We start from the raw sequence: 21,837 nt of genomic DNA, 5'->3' as shown, positions 1-21,837 counted from the left end.
TATTGTCATTTTTTTTTTTTTTGTTTTTTTTGCAGCTGTCAGTTATTTTCATTGCAAAATATTTACAATGTTTGATATTTGTTTATAACAATATTAGCATGTATAATATTAGCATGTAATGTCAGCATTAATCAGTCCCATATCAGACCTTTAATAGGCTTTTAAACATTGAGGCAGTTTTCTCATATGCTTTTTTTTATGGAGCAATAATAATTCAACCCTGTTTTTCTAAAAGAGTTCAGGTCCAACTGCCACAGTAGTTCACGTTTTTCTAAAAGATTAGGGATTTCTCCTTCCAGTTCCAAAAGGTCCACTTGATGAAGAATTTGAAATTTAAAGGCAATGTGTCTTTTGTGAAGCTGCAGGTGCAGAGCCAGTGCATTAATCTTGCATTTTGCTCTAATTTCAGAAAGATAACCAGACACCCTTCTTTTAAGTCTGTTGAGCATTTTTCCCTCATAAAATGCTTCACAGTCATTCCAGCTTGCCCTGTAAACTACCTGCATTGAGTTACAGTCACCTCCTGCATTGGTTTTAATCAGTTTCTTTAAATAAGAGCAGAAAAACATGTTTCCCTCCTGTATGTACTGACAAAAGACATAGTTGGCTCCATACTTATTGGTGCATGTATCCAGTGGTGTAGGCCTACCTTCAACCCAATTCCTGATGTTTCTGGCTTTCCTTTACACAAAGGAAGGAGCTTCTCCAAGGACATCCATTAAATACGAGTTTTCAGTAATTATGGCCCAGTTCTCTCTAATAATAATAATGATGTTGTGATAGTCAACAGTAAAAATCAAGATGCAACTGTCTTTAGATTTGTTGTCCATAGATTTCTTTAACACCCTCATACGAACTGTTAAGTGCTAGTGAATTTGTTCTTCTTAGTTGAATTATAGGTTCCAGAGTGCTTCTTAACATATACATAACATATATGTATACCCTCACAAAAAAATTATTTTCAAGATGATTTAGTTTCTTAAGGAAGGGTTCCATTTTCATGGTGATCCTAGCTAACCTGTAGCCCTGGGACGTAGCTACAATTTTTTTTTACTATAAACAAAAGACTGGTATAGCCATTGGTGCAATACTAGTATAAACATGAGTACACATTTACTCATTCAAACTAAATACTTTCTTAGTTAGATGCCACACTTGAACAGATCCCCAGGGCCATAATGCTTTATTTTTAACATTTTTCACTGTATTCCACCTTAGCAATTATAGCTATGGTTTTCAGCCTAGTTAGGTGTTCACTGGTAGGTTTATATACATGTTCATTAATATTATGATATGTTTTTACATACAAAACTGATGAAGTATTTATTTGGTACAAACGCGATGTTTGTTAAAAGTGTTTCAATTTATAAGTAATAATATTTAATATTTATTCTGGTAGATGTCTAGTGGTAGATCTTTTTGTTAATTAGTCATTTTGTTAGTGAGTTAGTTATTTAATTAATAAAGTTTGAATTAATAGGTTAGCCTTAATAAGCAGCTCTTATATATTTTAATTTGTCACTAGCTGTTTAGTTTCAGTTCTAAGGTAGCACAGTCTCAGTTTACACTATGGTGTTAAGGGGGAAGGGGGACTTGGTTAAAGGAATGAGTTTAGTGCTTTTATTGCTCTTAACAGAACCACCCTCTGTAACCACTCCCTTGCTCCAAATAAACTTATTTTATATCTGTAACCACTCCCTTGCTCCAAATACACTGATTATAGATAAATAATGAATGCTTTGATGCTTTTTGTTATAATCAGCTAGGATTGCTTGTTTGTGAGTTTCAATAATGGATATTCCATTTTCATCTCAACTGTTGACTACTTACCATTTTCTATTTTATTATTTTATAGTACATATTTCACATTTCAATTTTTATTAGTGAACTAGATGTATAATGTAATTCAAGGAGTGAACTTCACACCCTCCACAATGCAAAGTTTTTTTTCTGGGTTTGTTTGTAGTATAGTAACATACAAGACTTACAACATAAGATTTTGAATCTAACCTGCAGTGCTCTTTTATTCTTTAGTTTCCTCTTCTTTGAGTGTTTCTCCATGTACCTTTGTAGATAACAGTTTTTTGGGTGGCATTCCTAAAAATCTTTCACTGAGCTACACCAAAATTTTTGGTGTAATTAAAAGGATAGTCAGTAGAGCAAACAGTATTCATGTGTGATATGCAAAGAACAGGAATATTGACAATCCATATTTTATCCAGTGAGTAATATTTACTTTACACATATACCTACCAATATACAATTGGGAATTCCAAAAACTTTTCCACTATTGTAATCAAAGAGGCAATAGAACAAACAGAGCTCATGTGTGATATACACATGAATTGTAACATTGAAAAGAAAACTTTTCATCCAGTGCATTAATGCAAGCATGTTGGCATTGCTTACATTATGGTTCTTTGCAGAGCCAGATCTGGCATAAGGTGAGCTAGGCTGCTGCCTAGGGCCCTGTGCTGATGGGGGCACAGATGGCATTATAAAATAGTAAAAATATGATGCTGGCTTTTACAAATAAAAAATACTAATATTACTTTAAAATGCATTTGCTCTGCTTACACAAATTTACATCATCTTTTTGTCCATCAGTGTGTGCACAGGAGATTTGAACAGCATAGAGATTCATGATTAAGTTGCTGTGGCAGCTTAATGTCTTTCCTTCAGTGTGCACTAGAGATTTTGAAGCTAATGGGCACAGCACCTTTCCATGGGAGATTTAAATAGAGATTCCTCGAGTGTATGTTGTTGTTGCAGTTTTACAAATGACTGTACATGAGATCTGGAACTAGGTGTGTGTCAGGGGGATGTGTGTGCACTGTTGTTATTGTTTTGTCAGACTGCAGATTATACTACAGAAAATGATAATTGCAGTTTTATTTGAGCAGTCTATACAGAATGCCCATTTTAACTGGCTCTGCTTCACTTTATAAGCACTTTTGGTAGATCAAATGTCTGCGCTACATTGCACATACTGTAGCCATAACTTAAACAAATTTAACTAGCATTATGCAGCACAGCAATAATTCAGATTTATTTGAGATCATCATCTATAGCAGAGTTAAAAAGACAGTTAGAATATGGCAGCAACTTCCAGCATCATACAAGTATCAGAATCAGGTAAGAATCAGGTGGAGTTGATTGTTCTAAAGGCTAGAACAATTTTGTTATTTAGTATTGTAAGGTTTGCATCATTTATCTGTTGTGTAGATAGATTTGTATAGGGAGTATTTAAGTGCTACTGGAGTACAACTGTCTTGACAACAGTGGTAGTGGAGATCTGATGGTGGCCATGGAACAGAGCAACCCTCAATGCTTTCTGCATATGACTGGGGTGGGAATTTTTCAGGAAGGTAATTACAATAAAATAATATTAACAAGAAAAATAGAAAAGGAAATGCAATGGATCCATTGTGACTAATTTAGCGCTGCTGTGAAGGATGCTACCACTCCTAATCCTTACTAGTATCATTTGTCTGTTTCAATAACCAGTTAATATGCCTAAAGTCAGATTGGTAACAGGACAACAGATCCCTTACATGTTGTAACAGCAGTAGTACATTAAATGCAATGAAAATACAAGAAATAAGAAAAGAACATCCTATGGATGTTTTTTTTTTCAATATTTTAAATTACTTGTATCCTAAATCATTAATTATGTGGCAGTTCTGTTGCAATTAATATTATGTAGTCTGGTATTTCTCAAGACATAAGTTGCGTCATCAGACAATGTTCCTGGGCTTCCCTGAAGAGGGACACTTGCGTCCAGTGGTCTGTCCCAGGCTTTTGGCAAATGTTACACATTTGTCTTCTGAATTCCTGCATCCTTCACATAGCTGCTTCACTGCATGATATTTGACTGAATCCTAGCAGGTCTCTTGTAGTTTAATGCATTGTTAGATGCATTTTCAATATATGTGAATTTCAAGGGAAGAAATGTTTGCTGCTGCTGCTCCAGTTAAATCTGTTTTCCCAGACAGACTTAACAGGAGCAGCAAATGGCTGCCGGTGTTTTTGCTGTAAAATTAAATCCAAATCTCTTCATTATAAAAGTAAAGAAGTGAAATAGTATGCATTCATAGTATTGAGCAGTGTTTTACTATAACTGGTGGGAGGGGGAGTGTGTGCAATGCCCTAGTTAGTAGGCACTGACTGATAAAGTCACTTGCTCAGATTCTAGCCCTGAACCTTAATTATAGGAAGCAATAGCCTTAACCCTCCACACCAACTGCTGAGCCTCCTTTAACTTAGTTTTCTTTTTCTTTTTTGTAAATCACAGAGAATTATAGTCTGTCAAATTCAGTCATAGAGAAACATAATTTTCTAGTCTGACTACAACAGTTTGTCTAGCAAATAGTACAGATGAGTTGTGATGACTAAGGCTATGAACCATTAAATATTTGCTTCCTGTAGGACGTGATTTTATTTCCTCAGCATTCATTTGTCTTCTGTATGCCCCTGTCAAGTTACTTTACCTAAAAATACTCTTGGGCTGCTCCTGAAAAGGGACATTCAGTGTGCTGTCCCAGGCTGTCAGCAAATACATTATAAATTTGTCTTTTGAATTTCTGCACTCTGCACTTTGATGCTAATTAGTATTTCACTGTATGCTATATGAGAATGAATCATGGTGCATCTCTTTTAGTTTAATGGTTTGCCAGATGCATTTTAACTAAATGTTAATTTTAAGGGAAGAGAAACTGAATGTTTCTCATCCTAAGTCTGTCTTCAACGTTTTGTTATATTTTGTTTAGATAATAGCTGTCAGTTTTTTTCTGTAACATTTTAAATAAAAGTTGTACATGAAACCCATATCTCTGTGATAGTTGTAAAAGTAAAATAGACTGACAGATATGAACAGTGTTTATGGTAACTGGAGAGAAACAGCCAAGTAATTTGTCACTGCAATGGCTGCGGGAGAGTAGGCTGCTCCATTATCCTGCCTAGGGCCTCATTTGACCATGATCCAGCCCTGGCTGTGTCCACACACACACACCAGGCACACACACACACACACGCACACACACACACACACACACACACACACACACACCAGGCACACAAACACACACACAAACACACCAGGCATACATGTGTGTGTACAAGACAAAACATACTATGTCTGAACATCCTAGTGATTTACTTTTCTGCACAGCCACATAGATATCCAACTACGTATATATTTAACTGGTATGTGGCATACTGTCGTGGACATTGCAGATTGGCAAATAGCGTTCTGTGCTAAGAACATAGCAATAGCTATGTCCAATACACATACATGGAAAAATATGCATCAGTACACAGAAGAGGTGCCTATAACAAGTATTACAATGGAATTTTTGACATCTATATTAAACAGCTTCCATATAAAGCCTCACAAATGTAGACAGCATCACAATATACAGGCGGTATCTTCAATGGAAAAGTGTTCCTGTACATCAACGCATGCAAGAGCACTCTAACCATGTACATATACAACACAAACCAAAAATGTTATACAGCTCACCAGATATGATATAAAAGATAATTGGTGAAGATAGATAAAGCCCTGAGAGTGTCCCAGACCTGGGTTTATTTGTGCAGTCCAGGCACCTATAGGACCTGGTGAGGGGGAGGAATTATGACACAACTCCTGCTAACCTATATTTGATGGGATGGATAATGACAATAAGCTGGAGTGATGCAAGTGGTCTTTGTGGCCCTAGGCCTTGGTCAAGACTGGATGGCATTTGGACTAGATGAATGAGGAGGTCATTGTCAACTGTGGAGGGAGATGGAGGCACACCTAAAGAGAGGTCACGCTTAGTAGGTCATAATCACCTTTTGAAGAATGCCAGACATAGGGCTAGGGCATCCTAGCACTGTTTCAGTGCTTCCTGCATAAGCATTGGTGATATCTCTCAGGCTCACTGTCCTCTAGCACACAACTGGTAACCCCAACACAGAGGGCTTAATCACCTGAGTTACATTGAATAACTTCCTGTCTGGGAGAAGAGTGTTTAGAGGAGGCAAAGAGTCACAGAAGTCATCCCAATCAATAAACTTTCCCTGGATATGATTATTACATGTTCAGTGATAACACCAATACTATAGTCTATGTAACTGTGACAGTAAAGACAACCCTGAAACAGATAATTATTGGAGTGTATGGACCACCAAACTCAAGTGCAGATGACCTAAAGGAATTCATACAGTTCTTGCATGAAACAGAAGAGTGAAGAATAATATTAGCTGGGGACTTAACTTTACCACAAACAGACTGGAAAAATATTGATTCAACAACATTAATAAGGAAATTTTTCACAATGTATATTCAGGAACAACAGTTGCTTCAGATTGTAAAAAAAAACTACAAGGGGACAGAATATACTAGACATTGTTTGTGTTCCTAAAGAAATTACTGTTACTTCAATTCAAGTTTTACCACCGTTGATGTGCAGTGATCATGGGGTTATAAAGGTTAATTTGTTGCTAGATAATTCTGCCAAACTGAAATCTAAACCAATGTACAGAAGGTTAATTACAGATTATATGGGAGCAAAACATTCCCTATGTAAAACTAACTGGAGTGACGTGTTCAGCTGAAAAACTGCAGAAGGAATGTAGAAAGTTTTGAAAGAGACATTGTTTGAGTGCAAAAAATCAAAAAAGGTTTTTACATCAGGACCTAGGCATACAAAATCAGGGGGATATATTTCCATAAGAACAAGATATCTGATTAAGGTGAGAGACAAAAAATATAAGAAATGGAAGAGATGTTAAACTACATATTTGAAAACTGAAATAAACAAGCTGGACAAACAGATTAAGCATAGTGTGAGACAAGATCAAGAAAAAATAGAAGAAACATTTTATAAAGATATTCAGCATAATAGGAAACCTTTTTATAATACATAAGATGTGGAAAGAGTAAAGACATACAAATTGATAAACTGTGCACAGATTCTAAGATTTATTCTCAGACACAACAGATTATAGATATATTCACAAAATCTTATGCAAAACAGTTTGGCTCCACAAAAGGGGTGAGAAGTTTTCCTAGTAATATCCAGTTAACCTCAAATACTCAAATCAAATTAGATTATATTGAAAAAAACAAAGCACGTGGGAGGAGACAGAATCAGTAAAAATGACCTGAAAACACTTCAGCAAGACCTTATGGCACCATTGTATCTATTATTCACTAGGTCATATAAATATGAGGAGATTCCTCAAGATTGGAGACATGCACTTTTTAAGCCTGTCTTTAAGGGAAAGGGGAGTAGGACAAACCCAGAGTCATATAGACCTTTAAGTCTACTTTCATGTTGTGGAAAAATAATGGAGAAGGTAGTATTGGATAAGTTATTGTCAGAATTGGATAGGTTGGGACTTGAAAGCATATAGCAGCATGCATATGTTGAAAAGAGATGTATTGCCACCTGTAACATGATGTTCTGTAACAATATAATAACAACTATGAATGAAAAATCATATTGTGATGTAAATTATATAGATTTAACTTTTATTTGACAGGGTCATATACAAAACACTGATCAGTAAATTAGAACAACTAGGTATTGACATACTCTTGATAAAACAGATAGCTACATGGCTTACAAATAGGGCATGGCAAGTATCATACAGCAACTGGACAGGTGAAATCCTTGGTTACAGTCAGGGTATCCCACAGGACTCTGCCCTAGGCCCTTACTTATTTAGATTGTATCTTTCAGACCTAACTTTTTCATCTGAGGTGTTCTACATTCTATATGCAGACGACTTGAAATTGGGTAAACTGATTACATGTGTTGCAGATAAGGCATGTTTGCAAAATAACTTGACCATTTGGGCACAGGAGAATAACATGCTGATAAATACATCAAAAACTAAGCATATAGATTTTGGAGACATAAATTGAAAGGTACTTTTTTAATACAGCACACAATGATTGAAACTGTAGATTCATTTAAGGACCTTGGTATATGAGTACATCCAGCTATGAGTTTTTCTAATCATATCAACTAATTGATTAATGATAATCATAGAACTATAGGTTGTATAAAAAGATTTATAAAGTATAGTAAATCAAAAATGACAAAGTCATTGTTTGCTAGTTACATTAGACCCAAACTTAATTATGGAATAACAATATGGAAACCCTACAAGAAAACAAGTATGAGTAAACTGGAAAGAGTACAGCAGAAATATACCAAGGGCATCCATGGATGTGAAAATTTAAGTTATTATGAAAGACTAAAATATCTGAACCTATGCAGTGTCTCTTATAGATATCTAAGAGGAAATCATATTCAGGTATATAGGTTATTTAGAGACAACTACCTCTGGGAATGTTTGAGGTTATTAAAAAGTACTAGAGAATCATCAGATAACCTATGTAGAAGATTCTATAGGAATGAGAAGTGTACTAATTGATTCTCTAACAGAGTAGCTGATGCATGGAACAACCAACCAAATTACATTAAAGGAAGTACTAGTTTAGATATTTTTAAGAACAGCCTGGACACTTATTATTGGAACACGTGTTTTGGTATATTTATTGGAACAAGTGTTTTGGTGTATTGGCAAGCTAGAAGGGCATTAATGCCCATGCTTGAAATATTCAATCATGGATGACTGGGTAATGTGCTAATCATAACTGTTTATTTTTTTTTACATTTTATCAGCAAGACAAAACAAGTTTATAACAGTAGGAGATATTGGCTCAAACAGTTTCTAGAACTGCTTAGGTTTAGTATCTTACCACACCTGTTTACAGTTAACATGTGTGCACAGTGATTGCTTTACTAATATGTGTGAACCAGTATCAGCTCTGCATTACACATTAATTATCCTGTTCTGTATTTACACAAAATATGTCATGCTGCTAAGACTACTGCATATTAATAGATATCCAGGTAGCACTGTACTGCACTCTGTTTGCAATACTAAATATGTTGCTGAAAAACGTAGACATTTCTATAAGTCTGCTCATCTCTCACTCTAATAATATGTCCTGCATCTTACACATGTTTATTTGCAGGACTATTTTTCTCTGTTAACATGTGGTGGCTCTGGCGGATGTGATGGCTTATGAAGCAGTGTGGCTCTCCTGTCCTTGATGCCAATGTCATACCACCACCACCACCCCCTGGCCATTGCCACAGACTGATGTGGACTGGTGAAGACAGTGTGCAGGAGAAGAGTGACACTGGGAGACAACAGTGCTGCACACAAACAGAGATGATGGCTTGACACAGTCACACTGTGCTGAGAGGCCCAACTCACTGTATGCTGACATCATTCAGAAGAGCATTGTCAGGTGTTAGGCATAAGCATCTCTATAGATGAAGCCACATCCCTCTTAAAAGTTATTACAGCACATTCACCTACTCTGGCCACTGTTCATATCTCTGAGATGCACTGTAGATTCAAATATGGCTTTCCTCACATTGTGATGCCATCCTCTTGTCTCCGTGGAAGAAGGATGGTAAGGCATAGTTTCAGCATTCTTCTTTTCCCCTACCAGCTCTAACAGCTGCTTCAGACACTAATTAAAACTGACCTGTCTGTGTCATAGTAATAACATTATCCCTTTACACAAACAGAGCTCTCTCCCTGTCCCTTTTAGATTTTGGCACATACTTTTGGGCATAACAAGGGTTGACTGATATTAGCACTGTGTGCTATCAGTTCCTGAAAATTCTGAAACATTGCATGCTAATAAGTTCCATTAATGAATAGTGCTGAAGAACAAAATATGGCAGCCAATATGTCATGTAAATCCTTAGTATTCGGAGATGCTCACATACATGGGATTACCTCTACATGGGGAAGTAGAGTAGCTGCCTTGATACCATGGTATGTCTACTTATCTTATGTCACATCAGTCTTATGTCCCTTTATTAGGTTTGTGTTCATTATGGACATGACTATAGTGCTCTTGAAATATGCTGTGTTTGAATTTGAAGATTTGCATGGAAGATACTACCTGTGTATTATGATACTGCTTATGTCTGTAACACTTCATTTGTAAACCATACTATGTAGATGGCAATATTTCCACAGTAAAGTATGTCGTGGATAACTTTTGTGGACACATGCATATGTTCCACACATGTGTATTGTCCACAGGTATGCTGCATTTTTAGCATGGAAAAATGTTCTGTTGTCTACACTACCAATGACAGTATGCCTCTTACTCACCCCATCCACAAGAAGTTGCATATTTCAGTGGCTGTATACAAAAGGAATAAATGGTAATTCATTTAGAATAGACTTTCTGTTTACCAGAAAGCTGAAATTCATATCATCAAGACAAAAGCATCACAATGATACTTCGTAGTGCCAAAACATATAATGTCAAAGTACCTATTGCCCATGTCAGAAACCACTTTTATTACTACAGATCATGCTGCAGTCATAAGAACAGATTCTACATTTAAACCAAGCAATAAAAACAAAATTGTAGCTTTGTCAATGGTTTTGTAGGGAGCAAGCACTCCTGCAACCCCCTTGTGGGAGACTGCATCTCGTATATCCATACTAATTAAATATACCACCTCTGAGATTTCACTACAGTGGGGAAAAGGGTAAATTTCCCAATCCTCACTGACTGCGATCTCCATTCCACTTGTTTTCCATGGCCTATTTAAATGTAGAATCTGTTCTTATGACTGCAGTGCAATCTGACACCATAAGAGTGGCTTGTGACATGTGCAATAGATACTTCAACATTACAAGTTTTGCCACTACGAAGTTTCATTTATGTAGCATTGCGATGTTTTCTTCTTGATAATATGAATTGTGTCCTTCTGGTACTTCAGCAAACTGAAGGTAATCCATATACTGTGTGTTTGTGTGTGTGTGTGTGTGTGTGTGTGTGTGTGTGTGTGTGTGTGTGTGTGTGTGTGTGTGTGTGTGTGTGTGTGTGTGCATGTGTGCGTGTGTGTATGTGTATATATATATATATATATATATATATATATATATATATATATATATATATAAATATCTGTAGATCATTGAATGTGTATATACCTTTAAACTATCCAAGGGCTTGCGGCTTGCACTAGAGTATGAGTACTGAGCACGTGCGAGCCTGACTGCCATTTTGTAGTTACCTTTTGAGATGTGAACATGTTTGTTATTTAGTTCATTCATATATAAAGATGGTGCTATCCATCCTGATGTATTTGTATATATTAAATCATTTGAACAAAACCCCAAGCCTTCTTATTATTTGTAACAGTGACGAACAAGCAACATGGTGTCAAATGCGGGATGTCTAAAGGACCTGATGACAGAAACAACATATCTAAAATGGTCTGAAGTCGGAACCGGCATACTAAAGGGGCATGAAGCTTAAAACATCTTGGCAAAAACAATTTAAAGCACTTATCCAGATGCTGGTGGAATATACAGCAGTGGACCATCCCAAAATTGTGCATACTTCATAAAGCAGGTCAGAAACAAATTTTAGATATAAATCTTGCTCAGCACTATTTCTTATTCATATAATATGAAATGAGGCATACAGAACACTCTAAATAATTTTCACATAAGCAAATATGTACAATATTGATAAAAATATTCAAATTACTATGGAAAATGTTTGAAATAAAGTCAGATTGCATAAAAAGAATAAAGGGAAACAGCCACATTTTTGCAAGGCATGTGCATTTTTCATATTAAGCAAAGACAACCAAGATTTCAGAAGTGTATAAAGTATTTGCGTGTTTCTGCAAGGTTACAGTATAGCTATTTTGCAGACTACAGAGCATATTTCACAAAGTAAAGTATTTCAAAGAGTTTTTTGTGCATTTGAATGTTGTTACAAGCTTGCAGAATGATTTGCTCATGCATAATTAACAAGGGCCATATTTTCAGTGTGTTTGTGTATACTTTGTGAGTATGGCAGACAGATTTCAAAAGCCCAGTGCACTTGTGTTTGACAGCAATATTGCTGAGAATTGGAGAGTGTTTGAGCAAGAGTATGACATTTTCATACAGGCTGCATTGTCTGATAAAAATGATCATACAAAAGCATTTATTCTACTTAATTTAGCTGAGTCAGAGGCTATAGAAAGAGAATGCTCATTTGTGTATGTACCTGCTATTTATGCTGGAGAAGGGGAAAACCATCATATTGTTGTACAGGCTGAGTCAAGGGAGGACCCCGAGTGCTTAAAACATGAATTTAGAGAAGTGTGTAACCCCCAGACAAATGTTATAATGGAAAGGCACTTATTTTATACAAGGGATCAAAAGCCTGGTGAAACTTTTGCAGATTTGGTGACTTAAGGGATGAGTTTATAAAGGACCAAGTTTTGTGTGCTATAAAAGATGATGATGTGAGAAAGATTTTGCTTTGTGACAGTGGTCATTGAGATTTGTCAGCTATATGATCTCACAGAAAAGCACACAAATATGTTTACAAATGACAGCAGCTGTAGAAAGCACAGTGATAAAGCTCATATTGATAGTATGCACCACGTGGTTAAAAGAAACAGGCCCAAGCATGTGGCAGCTATGGGGTTTCCTAGAGAGTGCTTCAGGTCTCTCCAGAACTTTCTAGCACATTCCAGACTTTGCACAGCCTCAGTGAAGCACAATAGTGAGTTAGCAAACTCAAAGCATGGGCACAACCCTCTTTCATTGCCAACTGTTGTAGTTGTGGCAGAAGTCATGACTCTAAACGGGAAAATATTTAGCTTTTGGTCAACAATGCCACAAATGTAATACATGGAATCATTTCAAAAGATTTTGTAAATCATAAGAGTATGGGCACTCTTTTACTAAAAGGGAACATTTTAAGAAACTAATTGATCAGTTAGACAGTGGCAACACTACTCTTTATATTGATGGTGTGTCAGTGCTTCATGAAATGGTCAATGCAGTAGATTTAACCATAAAGAATGAAGTACTTTGTACTGTTCAGATAAAAGGCAAACCCACAGAGCTCAAAGGTGACACAGTTTCTAAGTGCAATATTTTGTCTGCAGAAATGTTTACTAAAGTGTGTAAAGGCTTGATTTGGCAAGGTGTGCAAAACTTGTTGCCTATGGAAGTGAAAAAATTCAAACCTAAGGCTTAGTTATTCTTTCATGTCACTCTGCAGAAAGAAGCTATGACTTATTATTTTATGTGGTAAACAGGCACGTTGAGTCATTATTAGGGCTCATGGGAAAATGGGACTGATTTCATTTAATAAGGAAGTCCATCATGTTAGCTTAAAAGACCACTACTATAATTTTGTCCAGCACATTTTTTCTACTTATGCTGATCTTGTCCAAGACAAACTAGGCAAACTTCCAGTTGTGTACTCCATGTGGTTAGACCCAGAGGTCAGTCCAGTTATCAAGCCTGCATGTAAAGTTCCAGTGGCCATGCAAGACAGAGTTAAGGCCAAGTTAGACAAAATGGCGCGACAAGGTGTAATTTGTTCAGTGGAAACTCCAACAGAATGAGTACTACCATGGTGGTAGCTCATAAGAAAAGCTCAAATGACATCAGAGTATGTATTGATTCATGAGATTTGAACAAAGGGCTAAAAAGAACTCACCATCCAATGCACACAGTCAAATAAGTTGCAGCCTCAATGCCACATGCCACTATTTTTTCGGTCTTAGATGCAAAGAGTTCATTTTAGCAAATTCAGCTTGATAAAAAAATCCTCAATGATCACTACTTTCAGTTCTCCATTTGGAAGGTACAGATTTCTGAGAATGCCATTTGGGACAAATTCTGTGAGTGAAGTTTTTCAGCATGCAATGGAGCAACATATTTCTGGGTGTCTTTGTGCTATCATAGTAGACGACCATGAGTAGGAGGTCATGATGAGACCGAGCATGACAGAAACCTCAGAAAAGTTCTAGAAAGGGCACGTCAAGTGAATCTTAAGCTCAATGCACAGAAATGCAAATTCAGACTACAAGAAGTTCCTTATGTTGGTCATTTATTCATGTGTACAGGCCTGTGACCAGACCCTTCAGACAAACAGCCATTCTCAAGCTGCCTGCTCCAGACAATATTGAAGCCCTGCAATGTTTTCTTGGCATGGCCAAATACCTAGGGAAGTTCAACCCAGACTTGAGCCAACCTTCAGTGCCACTCAGAGAGCTGACACATAAAGATGTATCCTGGTCTTGATTAGAGCAACACCAAAGAGCATTTGATGTCCTGAAACAGAGAATTGCCAGTCCACCAAGGCTCAGATAGGTTCATAGGGTTGTACTAGGCTATCGGACCTAGGGCCTATGCAACCCTAGCCATAACAATTCCCTGGCTATTTCTTCCCACAATATTTACTTCCCTGGACCCCTGTCTAGCAAGGTGACTGAAGTGATGTCCAGGGTGAATTTCCTATCTCCCATCCAATCGTCAAGGTTCCTTTTGAATAGGGCCAAAGAGGCGCTCTGATTGACATGTATGGGCAGTCTATTCCAGAGTCCGAGGAGTCTCTGAGTCAGGAACCCATCCCTCCAGCATGTTTTGTTCATTGTGATGACAAGGTTTAGATCCCTGGAGCATTTGGCTCTGAGAGATTGGGATTATTTTAAGTATAGCATGTCCAAAAGCTCTGGGTTTGACATGGCCTTGTATGTTAAGCAGAGATCACCTCTGAGTGGACGATATGTAACAGAGTATAGCTGGGGTTTTTTTAAACAGTCAGCAAAGGGCATCTGCTTTAGGCCTGTGATTCTTTTAGTGAGGTATTTCTGTGGCCTTTCCAGTTGTTGCAGATGTCTTGAGAGGTACATACTAAATGGGACGTTGTATTATATAATGGGTCTAATGAGGGATGAGTACAGTGGGACAATGACCTCATTTTTTATGGATGAAAAGCTCTTAGTGATGAGGTGTGCCACATAGAAGGATTTCCTGACTGTTGTGGTGATGTGGTTATCAAAGGTGAGACTACTGTCCACCTGTGTCCCTAAGTCTCTTATCACACTTTTGTTGTTTAGTGTACTGCCACCTATGTGGTAATTCACGGGTACCTGTTTTTTTCCCAAAGGGGATAACTATACATTTCTTGGCATTGAGCTTGAGCCCATGGCTCTGGCACCAAGCATCTGTTTCTGTAAGGCCCTTTTGTAGAATATCCACATCATTTGGGGGTTTCAATAATGACTCCCAGTTTGCAGTCATCTGCGAACTTTGTTAGCCAGAGTCCCTTAATGTTGGCCTGTACTTCAAAGAAGTAGATGCCAAACAAGAGCGGTCCCAGGACTGAAACCTGAGGTACTCCACTTGGTACTTGTCTGGAGCTGGATTTGGAGTTGGCTACTTTTACAGTGTGGGTTCTGTCAGTAAGCCAGTTGGCAACCCATCGAGTGATGAAGGGATTAATGCCCAGCTTAGTAAGTTTATCTATGATTCCAGAGTGGGGGATGGTGTCGAAGGCCTTGGTGAGGTCCAGCTCTGGAGACTGATTCGAAGAAATCAGTCAGGTTCAAGAGACAAGATCGGCCCTTCACAAACCCAAACTGGGTGGGGTCCAGTGTTTGAAGGTTGCCAATGACTTTGTTTATAAGTTCCGTGATAATACGTTACATGGCTTTGCAGATAAGGCTCGTCAGACTGATGGGGCAGTAGTTCCCAGGATCCAAGGTGGATCCCCCCTTGTGGAGTGGGATAACTGTAGCTGTGCGCCACTCAGTGGGCACGAAGCCTAAGGTGAGGCTATGATTAAACATGACACTTAGGTGAGTTGCCAGTTCATTTTGTAGTTCATATAGTACACAGCCCGGGATGTCATCTGGTCCCATGGATGCTATATTCTTAGCTTTGGAGAGTACAGTTTTTTTACCTGTGTGGCCATTATTACTGGAATTTGGCAATCTTTTGGTATTGAGATGGGCCCTTTAGTGGGTGAGAGGGGGGTGAAGTTGGCACTGAATAGATCTGCCAGGATATTGGCAATATCCTTGGAATCAGTCTATTAAATGCCATTCTGTTGTAGCTCAGAGCATATCTGAGCATTGCCATTTAGATTCTAGACATAGCTATAGAATGACTTATGGTTAGTCTTTGAAATCTTTGGCAATTTTATTTTCATAACTAGCTTTGGAGGATTTTATGAGGGATCTCAGCTTCTTACTGAAGCTGGTAAGGGAGTTTTTTGCATCCTGAGATTTTCCTTTTTTCTGCAGCATTTCTTCCTTTTGTTGCAAAGTTTGTTTATGGCAGGGGTCCACCAGATTGGCTTCTTTTTTTTTTGGAGGAGAGCATCTTGGTTCTATTTGGCATGGCATGATTCATGCATGAGTGTATGTGCTTGTACAGTGCCTTAGTGTAGGATACAGTAGTCAAACATTCAGTTCCCGTCTGCATAGGTGTCATGACGTTTGTCACTTCTGACTTGAGTAGCATGAAGTTGGCTTTGGAGAAGTTTTTTACGGAGGTTTCCTTACTTGGAGGGGTGGGGGAGGGATGTGGATGTCAAGGGTGATCAGCTTATGGTTAGATCTGACCAACAAGGGGGTGACCATTGGTGTGGAGCATCAATTTCCATGTTGGTAATTACCAGGTCTAGGACATTGGAGCCCCTGGTGGGTCTATGGATTAGTTGATCCAGGGCATTGGAATTTATGAATTCCAAGAACCATTGGGCAAAGGTGTTGGTACACGAGTAGTGTTCCCAGTTAATGGGAGGGTAGTTGAAATCACCCAGTATTATGGTGTTTAGTTGTATCTTAATATTTTTTTCCAGTATGTGTAGAAAGGTGTAGCGAGAATCTTGGGGCATAGGGTGGGATCTGTAGCAAGCTACAGTTTGGATTGTAGTCTTACCTAGTGTTAGTTGCCACTGATGTTCACAAGCCAGTTGCACCTTTCCTGTGATGCTTCAAAATTTGAACTTGGTGCAGTCATTCTACAAGAGGATCAACTATCCCAATACACACAGTCAAAGAAGTTGCAGCCTCAATGCCAAATGCCACTATTTTTTCTGTCTTAGATGCAAAGGGTTCTTTGGGCAAATTCAGCTTGATAAAAAAATCTTCATTGCTCACTACTTTCAGTTCTCTGTTTGGCAGGTACAGATTTCTGAGAATGCTATTTGGGATAAATTCTGTGAGTGAAGTCTTTCAGCATGCAATGGAGCAAATTTTTTCCGGGTATCTTTGTGCTATCATAGTAGACAACATACTAGTAGGAGGTCATGATGAAACTGAGCATGACAGAAACCTCAGAAAAGTACTAGAAAGGGCACATCAAGTGAATCTTAAGCTCAATGCACAGAAATGCAAATTCAGATTACAAGAAGTTCCTTATGTTGGTCATTTATTCATGAGTACAAGCCTGCGACCAGACCATTCAAAACAAACAGCCATTCTCAAGATGCCAGCTTCAGACAGTGTTGAAGCCCTGCAATGGTTTCTTGGCATGGTCAAATACCTAGGCAAGTTCATCTCAGATTTGAGCCAACTCTCATTGTCACTCAGAGAGTAAACATATAAAGATGTATCCTGGTTTTGGCTAGAGCAACACAAAAGAGCATTTGATGTTCTGAAACAGAGAGTTGCCATTTTGCTGATGCTCAGGTACTTTGATGTTCACAAGCCAGTTGCAATTTCCTGTGATGCTTCAAAATTTGAACTTGGTGCAGTCATTCTACAAGAGGATCAACCTGTTGCCTATGCATCGAGAACTCTTACCCAAACTGAACAGCAGTATGCCCAGATTGAGAAAGATCTTTTGGCAATTGTGTTTGCATGTTCGAAGTTCCATGATTATGTTTATGGTAGACCTATCCAGGTCAAAACAGATCACCAACCATTATTCGCAATCCTGAGTAAGCCAATGCATTCAGCTCCAGCCAGACTGCAATGTATGATGCTGAGATTGCAAAAGTACAATTTCAGTCTTGTCTACAAGAAAGGCAAACTTCTTTATTTTGCTGATACATTATCCAGATCACCCAGAAATGCCACTGAACAGAATGACAATCAAGGTTCTGAACTGCTCGATGATTTTGAAGTTATGGAATTGAGAAATTTTTCTTCCACATGTCTTGATGAGCTGAAAGATCACACAGCCACATATACAGTTTTACAAAGGCTCAACCACTTTATCAGTCAGGAATGACCATCAAAGCAATCTAATTTACCTCAAGAAGTGCAACCTTATTTCCATACAGAGATGAGATTTTTGTCTGACAAAGGTATTATAATGAAAGGTCTGAAAGCAATTGTTCCAAAATCCTTTCAATCTGAGTACATTACTGTCTTGCATCGTGGTCACTCAGGAACCAAATCTGCCAAAAGAAGGGTGAGTATTTTGGCCTTTTATGTCACAAGACATTGAGAGAGCACTTTTATCTTGTTCAGTATGTAATAGCACAAAGCCGCACCAGCAAAAGAAACACTTCACCTTAACCAGATTCCAGAACTATCTGGGTCGATAGTAGCCACTGATATCTTCGAGTGGAATGGTCAACATTATTTTGTGTTAGTAGACTCATACTCCACTCTGTTCGAGATTGACTTACTTCCTAACCTAGCATCTACTACTGTCATTGCTAAGATGAAACGTCATTTTGCTGTGCATGGAATGGCACAAAGTTATTTCCGACAGTGGCACACAGTTTACAAGCCAACAGTTCAAAAGATTTGCAGAAGAATGGGACTTGTGAGTCATGTCACATGTAGTCCAGATTACTCGCAGTCAAATGATTTGGCAGAACATACAGTTCAAAGTGCAAAGCAGTTACTTGAGAAGTCTAAATGAGACAATAGTGATGTTTTCTTGAATTTCTTTAATCTCAAAAATGTCCCTCTTGATAAACATCTTGGTTCACCTGCTCAGGGACTTCTATCGAGACAAAGCAGAACCACATTATCACTCAGTAGTCAATTGTTGGTTCCATGTTTCAAGAACAGCAGATCAGTGAAAGCCAATCTGATGAAGAAGCACCTTTCCTAGAAGTCCTGCTATGATAAGACTAGTAAATCACTCGATCCATTACAAGAGGGAGAAGTGGTAAGGATGCAAACGTCCATAGGTTATGATCGGATTGGTGTCATGAAGAATATTGGTCCAGAGCGGAGACTGTACATTGTAGAATCAGAAGGAGCAACTTTTAGGTGGAATTGGAAGGATTTGAGACCGGTATCTGATCTATACCACAGCAAATATCCTGTGAGAGAGACTCTTTATCTCAGAGTGAGTTGTCCAGTGTTCCAGTTCCAGAGGAAGTTCCAGAGGACATTCCCATTCCTATTATGAATCCAGAAGTTCCTGATATGAGCTGTGCACCAGACTGACCCTGTTGCTAAATGTAGTCCCAACTCTTATGTTTTGAAATATGGTCAGATCTCTACATCCTCTAGCATATATCAAGTAACTTGGACATGAACATTGTGTTTGTTTCTAATGTTTATAATAATGCATGCCTAACTCTAACATTATTTTTGCATGAAAGGCAATCGTTTTAAGATGTAGGATGTAGATCAATGAATGTGTATATACCTTTAAGAAGCTATCCAAGGGCTTGCACTAGACTATAAATACTGAGCATGTGCAAGCTTGACTGCCATTCTGTAGTTAGCTGTTGAGATGTGAACATGTATGCATGTAAGGTCTATTTTTTAGTTCATTCATATTTAAAGATGCTGCTATCCATCCTGATGTGTTTGTATATATTAAAGCATCTGAATGAAACCCCAAGCCTTCTTATTATTTGTAACAGAGATGAACGAACGACAATATCTATATATATATAAATGCACGTGCGTGCGCGCACACATACACACACACACACGTATGTGTGTGTTTGGGTGGGTAGAAGTATGAATGTGCATTTCTGCCTAGAACCATAAATCTGTATAGTGAATGTTATAATTCACATGCATATTACATATGAACTCTCTGCTATATTACCCCTTTAAATATTCCAAAAACAATGCACTGTACCTTTAATTATAGTTAACACTCAGAGTAGCTTGGTCTAAGACTTTTCAGAATCTTACTTGCATGACCAAGGACACAAAGGGTGTAACAAGTTATTTGAAATAATAAAAATTTGACAAGAGTCCTTGCTGTCACTATTCTCCATGTTGTCCACAAATGCCATTTAATGGGTAACATTTGAGGGCATAATGGGTTTTCACACTATAAAATCCTAAACAATGAAAACCTAGATATTTTACCAACAACATTATCCAGACTCAAGATCCACCCATCAACAAGAAAAGTATCATTATATTTGCAATATGGTGACATCAGAATTAGTTCAGATTGCTGGAACATTTCAGAGGCTGTACCCAGTACAGACATTTTGTCATCGGGATGATGTTCTTGGTCTTTAGGGTGGCCACAGTGGTGCAGTGGTTAGCATTGCCACCTCACAGCAAGAGGTTCTCTGGTTCAATCCTCAGCTGGGGTGCCTTCTGTGTGGAGTCTGCATGTCCTCCCTGTGGTCATGTGGGTTTCCTCCAGGTGCTCCGGTTTCCTAGCACATCCTAAAGATATGCTGTAGGTGGATTGGACACTCTAAATTGGCCCTAGGTGTGAGTGCGTGCATGTGTGTGCCTTCTGTGGAAGGTTGGGCGCCGGGCTGGCAACTCGACACTGTAAAACTCCACTGCCAATCATGAGCGGACAGGTGATCCACTGTGGCAACCCCTAACCAGGATAAAGCCGAAAGATGAAGAAGAAGATGGTGTTCTTGGTCTTTAAACACTAGGATTTCATTGCTGGAGATTCTATAGTTGAGTTATCTGTGAGGTAGCCATACATTTCAGTTATCTGTGAAGTAACCATTAAATTCATACTCTGTAATCAAAGTCTCTTCTCTAGCCTTCACAGATTTATGTAGCTATCAAATGTGGAGTTTCTCTACATCTAGCTACATTTGACATTTCTCCTCCTCACCCTTCACATCTTTGAGATTTCCTTGGCGTGGTCTGTACAAAGGTGTGCAATGTTTGCATGCCTGCATGTTTGTTTCTTTACAGCAGTTCACTAATTTTGTGAGTCTTCTGCAGACCCTCTTCAGCTGGCTCCTATTGTTCCTTAGCTAGGAAGTAAAAATATTCATGTCCATCCGGTTGTGGAATGATTGCAGATGATACATCTCTATCTGTGTGTGTGTGTGTGTGTGTGTGTGTGTGTGTGTGTGTGTGTGTGTGTGTGTGTGTGTGTGTCTCTGTGTGTGTGTCTGTGTGTGTGTCTGTGTGTGCTGTCAGAGGCTTAAATGTCATGGACCAGTCAGTCAAAACTCAACGGATAAGATCCACGTCACTAACTGCAAGTATATCTTAGGTACATTAAAATGGTGTAATACATGTTCCACAGAAGAACGTGATGATGTCTGACAAAAGAGAAGGGACCAGCTCATAAGGATTATATATTACCAGTACACAGACACCACACACACACACACACACACACACACACACACACACACACACACAGCATCTTCTTCTTCTTCTGGCTTTTTCCCAGCTAGGGGTCGCCACAGCAGAGCTCCGGTCTGCTAATGATTGACAGTAGATTTTTGCATGGCCAAGTTGCCAGCCCAATGCTCAACCTTCAATGAAGGCACGCCCATTCACGCATGTCTTTCAAATGCCACTCCACCGCGAGGAGGACATGCAGACTCCACACAGAAGGCACTCCAGCAGAGAATCAAACAGGAGAATCTCTTGCTTAAATAAGTAGACAGCATGTTAAGCAGCTATCTGGCTGATGCACATATGATCAGAAACCATATGATTGGGTCTACCTGACTAAAGAGAATTGATCAGGTTCTTCAGTTTGCAGCTTACTACAAGGTTTGCAGAGTCTGGAGGTTTATAATAAAGATATAATTGCAGTGTAGTTTATACCTGTGTG

The 21,837-nt window shown here is 38.4% G+C and overlaps 1 protein-coding gene across 1 annotated transcript in view; it reads left to right on the top strand.

Moving 5' to 3' along the window:
- The window catches only part of LOC122812080 (gamma-aminobutyric acid type B receptor subunit 1-like), a 4,315,174-nt gene that overhangs the window by 3,258,193 nt on the left and 1,035,144 nt on the right, over positions 1–21,837 (top strand). The gene's annotated exons all lie outside the window — the stretch shown is intronic.

The sequence above is a fragment of the Protopterus annectens genome, chromosome 9.part0 (assembly GCF_019279795.1).
Source record: "Protopterus annectens isolate FY-2018-M chromosome 9.part0, PAN1.0, whole genome shotgun sequence".
Taxonomy (NCBI): Eukaryota; Metazoa; Chordata; order Ceratodontiformes; family Protopteridae; genus Protopterus; species Protopterus annectens.
Note: the sequence above shows the minus strand (reverse complement) of the source record. Positions and strands in the feature narration are given on the sequence as shown.